Raw genomic sequence first — 10,274 nt, forward strand, 5'->3', positions numbered from 1 at the left:
TCACTTGTTGTATACTTTTAATTTTGAAGGCTCTTTGGAGGTCCGCATCCTAAAAAATTTCTCCCACAGTATTTTTTTTAAGTTGTCGTTGTGATTGGGCGCCAATTTCTTTCAATTGAGTGATCATCTTCTTTTTTTGTCAAATAACTAGTTTGTGCAACAATAAGACTGAAACTGACTGTAACTGAAATTTTGTCTTTTTAGATATTTGGTTATTTTGTATTTATTAGATTGTATATTTTCACAGCCCTGTGATAAGAAACTTTGGAATGCATGGTTGATAAGTCGTTTAGCGAGGCTGCAAAAAATTTGCATTTTTATATCTGAAATTGTAGGTAATGGTTTTGGATATTGAATTGCGATATATTACACGGTTAAGATAGGGCTATATGTCTTGTCGTAAGCGGCGACATAGAGTCGATGTCATTTCAATAATCGCCCCGATGGCCACGGTAGTTGTGGACGTTTACGGTTTCCTTGGTAACCTTTGTTTGCTATCAGCTGATATCGAGTAATATAACTAGGGAGCTCCAACCCAGTGGTTGGAGCCTCCTTAACCGCGAAAACTTTAAAATTCAAATTTTCAAATTTTGAACGTAAAGTACATTTTTTCCATCACGAGATTAAAGCACAGACAAGTTTTGAATTATTGACTGTATCACCATGATTCCAAAAATACACTACACAACATAGCATTGGCTAACAATAAAACAATATGCAATAAAATAAAGTCATGACAAGGAACATAGCCGAAAATGGCGCCGATTCCCATTAACCAACGCGCGGTCTCTCCAATGTAACATGGTCCAATGATACTCCCCAGCTGGGACCGTCCGGAATAGCAGCTCTAGTGCAAGCACCAGAGCCGCTAAAAATGACACCGTGACTAGGTCAATGGAGTCATGGTTGAAACTTCCAGAAAGGCGAAAGCAATCATGTTCGTCCAAACGCCCAGTTTTCATACCAGATTTTAATAGGGGAGCGCTCTTGAAAAAACGGCGATAGCTGCTATCTACCGTGGAAGTGCATACAATGGTTTCTGAATCCCTAATTCTACCAATAATGCATGTTGAGGTAAGTTAGATGTACGTCAGAGATCGGTAACTCCAATCAGGGTCGGACTGGCTCGCATCTGAGGGCGTAGACCCTTGGCTGGTTAAAGGGACGTAATGTTATATTTCCTGGTAGGGCATTCCTTACTTGGAGAGGGGCTCAGAAAATTTTGGCAAATCAGTTCAAGGTTACGCTATTTTCAGGTTCAAAGTTTATTGATCGCACGGAGTAAAAATTGCAAAATTGAACGTGAATAACAGCATTTAGAGCTCACGCTTTGTGTCATCGCGCCTTCAATTTTTCAGATGCAGCACGGACGTCCATCAAGTACGAATAGTTGTATCTCTGCGCCGTCGTAAACACGCATCCTTTCCCTCCCTCTTTTTCCATATTGTGTTTGTTTCCGTTTGTCTTATTCGTAATGGTGCTTCAAGCACTACGTGAGTAATACAGCCGAAGGTAGGAGAGATGTCTTCAGGCCTTTTTTAAACTTTTCTCCCGAATATGAGCGACACCTCATTGACAGCATAAAGCAGAGCATTGGGAGTCCACGGTTCGCGTCATCGCGCCTTCAATTTTTCAGATGCAGCACGGACGTCCATCAAGTACGAATAGTTGTATCTCTGCGCCGTCGTTAACGCGCATCCTTTCCCTCGCTTTATTTCCATATTGTGTTTGTTTGCGTTTGTTTTATTTGTAATGTTGCTTCAAACTAGAGCAGAGCATTGCAAGTTCACGACTCACGGCATCGCGTCTTACATTTTTCATATGTAATGTGGACATCCATCTTGCGCGAATAGTTGTATAACGTTTAAATTTTAGACGTCTCTTATTTTTAATTTCGATATAAATGAAGGTTAAGTTTGCCCGAGCTATGCTATGATATGTCCAAATCAATAGTCATTTGAAAAGGAGGAAATACGTTTAAAGGTCTCTTAAGGGGTCTATAAAGGATGCGTATGTCTAAAAATCGAACGGACCATCGCTTCTAAGGGAGTTACACGGAGAAAAATGGAACCGCGCTGAGTACCAGAAGATGGACTCCAGCACATGGTCGCGGACGGCGATTTTGCTCCAACATTTCTTTTGCACTTGAGCGCAGCCATCCGGATGTGCCTAGCACAGTTTCGGCGGATGCGCCCAGGTGCGGAATCTATGTACCCAGATGCGGAAATTCATGCCCCTACGTACAGTTTTGCCTGTGGTCAGCGCGGGGAGGGGGCGGAGGCGTTATATTGGGAGGGGCGACCCCCCTCCCCCAGCCCTTACCCCTTGAGGAGGGGGAGGTTGCTTTGTTCTATTCTTTTGTTAACAGTGAGGATGATAAGAAAAAAAAAACCTGAGCACATTTTAAATCTCTAAAAGATCTTAAAATTTCTTCACCATTTTATTTTTCTCCTCTAATGTTTTTGGTGTTACATGTTACAAGTTATAATGAGGAGGAAAACATGCTCATCAACATGAAAATTTTGACATTTGAAGGACCTTGTTAACTTCTACTAGGTATTTTATTTTAAAAAAATTGAAAAATCACGGAGGAAAAATAGAAAAGTGGAACAAAAATATAGAACGGAGCGAGTACCTAGGAGAAATGGGATAAAAAATTAGATACCTAGAAGTGAAAAAAAAGATAATGTCGAAGAAACAGGCATGCTGCAAAAGCAGATCACTGGAAAGGAGACATGAAAGATGAAGGAACTCACCGAAACAGGATAATGCAGGCCTAATGAGATCATATGTTGAGAAATCTTGTGGACTGATACACTATTCAGGGCATGGGCATTTGAAATCTTTTGACAGGAATTCCATTTCACAAAACCAAACCATTGTAATGATTTCCACTTTACGGAGACATCACTGATTCTTGTGAATTAGGATACCTCGAAAACCGTCACTGAGTATTTGAGGTTATGCGCATTTTAAATCTTATTCACTGAAATGAGGTAATGAGACACAGGAACCTACTTTTAACTGAAACTGCTTAAAGCGGCTTAAATTTATGCTTAGCAGGTATTGTGTAAAGGCTTCATTTATAATCAGGACTCAATTCAAAAAAATAAATGAGTTGTTTCTTTGTATCAAATTATCAATGCAAGTAACTAGTATATTTCACAGCGGAACTTATCGGTAGAACAAGGCACGAAAGGAGGAAGCACTAAGATATCCAAATTCTATTTTTCATCTCACACAATAAGAATGCAGAATCAGGCAGATAAAAGTACAGCACAAACTTTGATTGGAAGGTATATTTTGTTTAAATGAGCAAGCAAAACGTACCTTTCAACATAACATGTGCTGAGACATTGCATGTACAATATTAAATATATGTATGAATGAGTAGAAGACTAATTAGAATTTGTGTGAAAAGAAGAAAGAACTCACTGAAAATTCACTGGGTCAAGACAAAATGCTGAACTGAAACGCGATAAAACCTGGAGAGATCATAGGCACAGCTGGCACACCGCACACTAAAGCTTTGAATCTTTCAAGCTCACTTTAATCCTCCCGAGTACATTACTTATGTTGATGGAAAATCAGTGGGTCAAAAAACACACTTTCATACGACTCCGAATCAAACCGCAGGCACACACACAGATAAAGAGATTAGAAACGACCAAACGAGAAACGACACCAGATTCGCGCAAACTCAAAACCGTTACTCAGCATTTTTGTCGACCTTGGTGCCGCGGCGCAGTTCGGAAATGCACGTACACACCCCGGCGTCTATGCGCATGCGCTAGACCGAGGCGAAACGATGGTTGCGGCAATTTTTTCGTCGGGCGTACCAAGGGTTCAGCACAGTTCCGCACATGTCGTTGGGACAGAGCAAAAAATTCGGCCCATGCCTTGAACGCATCCATCCCCAGATGTTCACACCACCTTAGATGTGCTCTAACGCATTCTTACCGGACACAGCCGGCAACATGTTCACAACGCTGTTCCATTTTTCTCCGTGTACGCATACCGAATGAGGGAGGGGGATGATAAAGCGCCTGTATGTCAACAAGAAGGTGAAAATTTCACAGAAAATTGTTTACACTTCAGAAAGTAGTTCTTGGACCTCACGTTAAAGCACCTTATTCTTTACTCCTAACTCTCTCTTCTCCCGTTCATTTAAGAAATTTTCCTCACATATTCTCGGTCGTATTTTATTTTTCTCCTTATTTTGCTATATCTGTAAGAGGGGCGCGTTTTCGGCGCGCAAAGGGGGCTTATCTGCCAATAGCAGATTGGCCTTATGGCCAGTCCGAGCCTGACTCAAATGAAGGAAAACTCATAGTGTGCATTTTCGCGGATAGTTACTTCGATCATACCATGGTTCTCGATTGATAAAATCTTATCAATTATATTTTGTACCACAGAAAGTAGATATTTGGTCAGATTTCTTTATTTTTTGCCAATGCGTGGGTAGTAACCTCCAAAACACAGTTCTATAACTAGCACAACTGACTCGGTTGATTCGCAGTATGAATGTAATATCTAAAGTCAAGCACTAACAGCACCAAGATGAAAATTATAAAATTTACTGTGCACATGATTGGGAACTGGTGCCGCTCATTCTTATACTCTGTATATTCCATTAACCTGACTTGAGAACTTAAATGCCAAAAAAAAAGAGATGAGATGTGGTTAGGGGGGAAAATTTACGGTCAAACATCGCCATAAGGTAAATTTGAATTACTTGTTTTTATGAGGTTCAAAAATTGTATCATAGATGATTTCTCAACATAATATTACTGGACACTTATTTGTATATTTTTATTGAAATAAAAGTATTTTAATAACAGCTCCAATGTTTTCAAATTTTCATTTATCTTATCTCATTCTCATTAAAATAACATATTTCTATAAATGCTCGTTTTTACACAAAAAGCCATCATGCTATTGTTATCAAGTGTTGAATCATTGGTAACAGGAACGATTGAAAACACACTTTCATAAAAATAATTTAAACAACCCTGTTCTAAATTAAAAAAATGAGAAGGAAAAAATTAAAACATATATTCCCTTTAATTCTTATTATTATGTATTTTTGATCAAAGAAAATTATTATTCTAGATATTTCACTATCTTCCAATTTATACAGAAGAAACAACGATATCTTCTGTTGATATGCTGCCATGCATGCGGAAAAACGTCGTATGAACCTCCAGGCGTTGCCAAATTTCCTTGGATAAAACATGAATTTCCCGGTAAACTAATGAATATTTTTCTTCTAATTTTTCAGATAATTTTGTCCGCAATTTCTCCTGAAGTTCCTGAAAATTTCAAGGAAAACTATTCATAATTTTCCTCAAAAATAAATATTTTATCGAAAAAAATTTTGCAATTCGCGAATGTTCATACGGAGTCCTTCCTTAGCACAGCAGTATGGCACGTTGGATGATATGTAAAAATTCCTTTCGACAGAAATCGTCGATGAATTTAATCGAAAACACAGTGCACATCTCTGAGAAATATTTGAAGACCAGTATAACTTATTGTCACTAATGAGAAGAAAGACGAATGATGTAAGAACATTGTGGTATAGAGGGGAAGGGGGTGCTAACTGAGTTGTTGGTGATATTTTGAATGAGAAGGGGAATGATCGCTAGACGACAGAGTTTGATGAGGGCATACCGGGGTCGAAGGGTGGAATCGAAGGGTCGGTCAAGTATTTAACGTGGGTATGGGACAGATTTGGAGCTAACTTCAAGGGTCACTGACGCCATGTCTGAATAGCTCAATTCGACAGAAAGACTCTACGGACAATGTTTTTTTTTTTTTTTTTTTTTATTTTTTTTTTATCAAATTTTAATTATCTAGCCTAGATTCCATTGATTTCAGTTGGGCGCTAATAGCATTGTATAAAGGGTAGCTAAACAGGAAATAGCACGCACCACTTTCGCAGCAGTTTTAATAATGCCGAAATGTCAGTAATCACTAACGCCTTCATTTTTGGACGTTATGCAACCTGAGCTATCACGTGATCAAATAGTGGCATTCAACTCCTTGCGGAATACGCAGTCGTCCACGAGGTTTTTCGAGGAAGAAAAAATAAATAAAGAAAACTTTGAAAAAAAAAAAGAAACTTGTAACCTTCTGAAAATCACATCGAAGTTACAATTCTCGCATATTATTGGAAAAGAAAAGGAAACAAAAACTCAACAGAAGCGTATTTCTTTAGATATCAAACGTATTTTATGCTTCTGTTTTACTTAAAAAGTATAAATATGTGTAAAAGTCATAACCAAAACGAACAATAAATTTTTCATATTCATGCCATAAGGAAAGTGCGTTTCTAGCGTTGTAAAATAAAAGTAAAAAACTTCATGAGTGGATTTTTTATACGGAAGATTTCTAATAATGTCTGAAAGATGTCTTGCTTTACGAAGGACATTCTTTCTTTTGCTACTGGCATTTTTAGTGTATTTTTGGAAGAAAATACGATATTTTAACTTTTAAAAGATCTCATAATTTTTTTTTTTTTTTTTTTCCAATCTGCTACCAGCATACACTAAATGAAAAAGCTGCCGCGATTCAGAGGCTTAATAGCTCGAAAAGAAGGTGATGAAAACTGCCTTCCATATCGAGAAAAAATTGTAGCACAGCGTCAGTTTTAAACGCCTTTCGTGATAACCAAACTGCCGATGATATTGAAGACTTTTCTAAATGCTCTACTAACAATACACCACATTTATTTTGGTTCATCGAAAGTAGCTTCGATCGTTATCAGCGTGATTCTCCATCCGAATTATTCTTGACCATTCTTATTTATTGGAGGTTTGTAAAAACTCGTCTGCGATACTTTCCTAACTTAGATATTGAAGTAAAGAATTAGATATTAAAGTAAAGAATGCACACTCAAATCCAAGATTTTTCATTACTTCATCATCTCAATATTTTTCTTTTTAAATTTATCTTTATAGCAAAGGAATTAAAATTTTGGACGTCCGAGGCTGACTAATGAAGACTTTTCTTACAGTTATGTGTCACGAAAATTTGTCAAAGCTCCGCAAATTTTACTCAACATCAGTTTTTTAAAGTTAAAAAAACATCGATTTGTAATCGTTAGGCTGAAGTTAAATAAAACGATTTCTAAACAACGTTTCTGATGCAACTCAAAAAAACCAAATTTTGTCGACACACTGGGGAAAAAAACACATTGGATCTGGAGTCCAGACTCTTGAAAACATTGACAAGAAAAAGGACTCTTGATTCAATCCAATCAGATTTAAGCTTAAATCAAAAGGAAATCCACTCAAATTAAGAGGCTTGGTTCTTGATTTAAGCTTAAATCTGATTGAATCAAGAGCATTTTTCTTGTCGATGTTTTTAAGAGTCTGGACTCTAGATCCAATGTGTTTTTTTTCCAGTGCTCTATAAAATCGGACAAAAAATATTTACAAATTTTCCTGAGAACTTGCGATTTGTCGAAAGGAATTTCGCGACACCTGATCCCCATTTTTTTCAGTGCGAGAATAAACGACGCTCTAAGTGAAAATAATATCTCAAGAAATTTTTGTTCGGTGTTGTCTCTCTTTGGTCGCATTTCTCAAGGACCTCCGCTACGATTGAATGGCGACGCACTAAAACCCTCCACTCGGAAGAACTCACGTGCAATTTCGCGCGTGAAACCCCAGATTCTGTTCAAATCTAGTGGCGCGAGGTTTGCGGACGGAGGAGCTTCCCGGGAAACGAATTGGACTGGACTTGCTGAGCCCGGTGCATAAAATGCATCAACCCGATCGTGGGAACCACCAGGTGCAGATGGATTTTCGATCACCTACTGGTTTTTATTTTCAGGAGCACTCACCGTCCCGTCTTGGACTCTTATCCGCTTCGCCTCTGAAATATTCTCCTATCCTGTCCGGTTTTAAATCCCCTCGTGCTACGAGTAGATCCAAAGATAAATGTGTCCAGTTCAACAGAAAGGAACCGAAATTTTGGAAAATAACAGTGCACTTGAGAGAAAAAACACATTGGATCTAGAGTCCAGACTCTTGAAAACATTGACAAGACAAATACTATTGATTTAATCACATTTAAGCTTAAACCAAAGGAATCCGCTCAAATTAAGAGCTGTTCTTGATTTAAGCTTAAATCTGATTGAATCAAGAGTAAATTTTCTGTCGATGTTTCAAGAGTCGGAACTAGATCCAATGTGTTTTTATATTCACCAGTGTGCCTGCCAAGGAAAAACGCCGTATGAACCTTCAGGCGTTCCCAAATTTCTTTTGATAAAACGCAAATTTCCTTGTAAACTATGAATATTTTCCTTTATTTTTTTCAGGAAATTATGTTCGCAATATCACCTGAAGTTCCTGACAATGTCACGTGAAAATATTGATAACGTTCTGCAAAAATAAAAATTTTATCGAAGGAAGTTTGGCAACTCTCGAATGTTCGTACGGCGTTCTTCTTTAGCACGGCAGTAAGGTGATTTTTGAAATTGATAGACAAAGCGATAGAGAAAGAAGATATTAGGAGTATGGAGCGATCCATTGGTTGAAATGGGTGGTTCTCGTGGACTAAGGGAGAAAATGATGGACTAAAAGGGTCTCCCTTGGGTTGCCATTTGTAGTCTATTACCAATTCAACCACCTGCTTCCACCAATAGGATCCCTTCATATCCCTGTTGTCTTCTTTGTCTATAGCTTCGTCTATGAATTTCAACAATCAGCCTACAGGAGCTTACAACATTTGCTAAATAAACATCTTCTTGTCAGCGAGAAACACTTCAAATAGAGCGGCACAGCTCAATCGGGCATGATTCGCCTGCATTAGCCCGTGTAGGCAAAATCAGCTCCTAGGCGTTAAAATAGTTACGTACTCAGCGCCTTGATTTCCTCTGCAACCTATCCTAGGATGTGTATGCATCGCACAGGAAAACATGCGTTAAAGTTTTTTTTGGACGTAATTTTGTGTCAAGATATCCAGACTTTAAGACGGAACTGAGAATTTAATAATCATTTTGTCACAATTCACGCAGAAGCACAGGAGTTCCATTTTGCAACAGAAGAAATTTTATAAAGCCTCTCAGCCTTTCACATCAACATGCAAACTGTATCAATCCTCCTACAGAGAAAAATTAATGGAATAAAGTTAATTAACGATATCTTTAGCCCAAGAATCTATATGCACTTAACTTTCTGTGGTCATTTTCAACTCAACGTAAAAATAATTTCAAAAACGTAGAAATCTTTTCGAAAACGGAAAAATCATTTGAAATGGAAATGTTAAATGTGTGAGGAATTTGCGATTTGACTAATGAGTCTTATGTAAAAGATCGCGAGAAACACGACGGTGCCACTGGTTTCCCTGAAATCAACTCCCAAGCTCAAAAAAGCTCTCGAGTTGAAGCCAAAATGGAGGGGATATCCCACGCTATCCTGAGAGTCCACCTCTACATCAAGACGAACTCTCCATGCAAAGATAGGGAGCAAAAAGAATCTAATTACTTGTGACGTCACAGAGTGGGCTTAGTGTCCACACGCGCCGATAAGCAAACCATATTTACAATGAAAGTGAAGAATTGATAACACCAACCTTGCTCCCAGTGTTGTTGTAAAGCGTTTCTCCTCAAAAACGCTCCAAAAAAGCTCTCTTGAAAAAAAAAAATATTGCACTTTAAATAGTGAGATCCAATCCAATCACACGTGACGTCACAGAGTGGGCGCTTAGTGTCCACACGTGCTGATAGTCGAACCAAACTCACACTCACGCGCGAATGTAAACAAACCGAAGTTGAGGTTCTCCTCAAAAACGCCCCGAAAAAGTTTCTCGGAAAAAAAAAAAAAAAAAATGCACCTAAAATAGTGAGATCTAATTACTTGTGACGTCACAGAGTGGGCGCAGTGTCCACGCGTGCCGATAGTCGAACCAAACTCACACTCACGCGCGAATGTAAACAAACCGAAGTTGAGGTCTTACGTTTCTCCTCAAAAACGCCCCGAAAAAGTTTCTCGAAAAAAAAAAAAAAAAAAAAAAAAAAAAAAAAAAAATGCACCTAAAATAGTGAGATCTAATTACTTGTGACGTCACAGAGTGGACTTAGTGTCCACACGTGCCGATAGTCGAACAAAACTCACACTCACGCGCGAATGTAAACAAAACGAAGTTGAGGTTATGCGACGCGGAAATCAGCGCGGGGGAGGGGCCGAAGCGCGGGAAACGCGGACCGCGAGACACCGGCGGCGGCGGGAACACGCGGAAACGTACGTGGATCTAGCCGCCGACGC

Source organism: Bemisia tabaci, chromosome 9 (assembly GCF_918797505.1).
Source record: "Bemisia tabaci chromosome 9, PGI_BMITA_v3".
Taxonomy (NCBI): Eukaryota; Metazoa; Arthropoda; class Insecta; order Hemiptera; family Aleyrodidae; genus Bemisia; species Bemisia tabaci.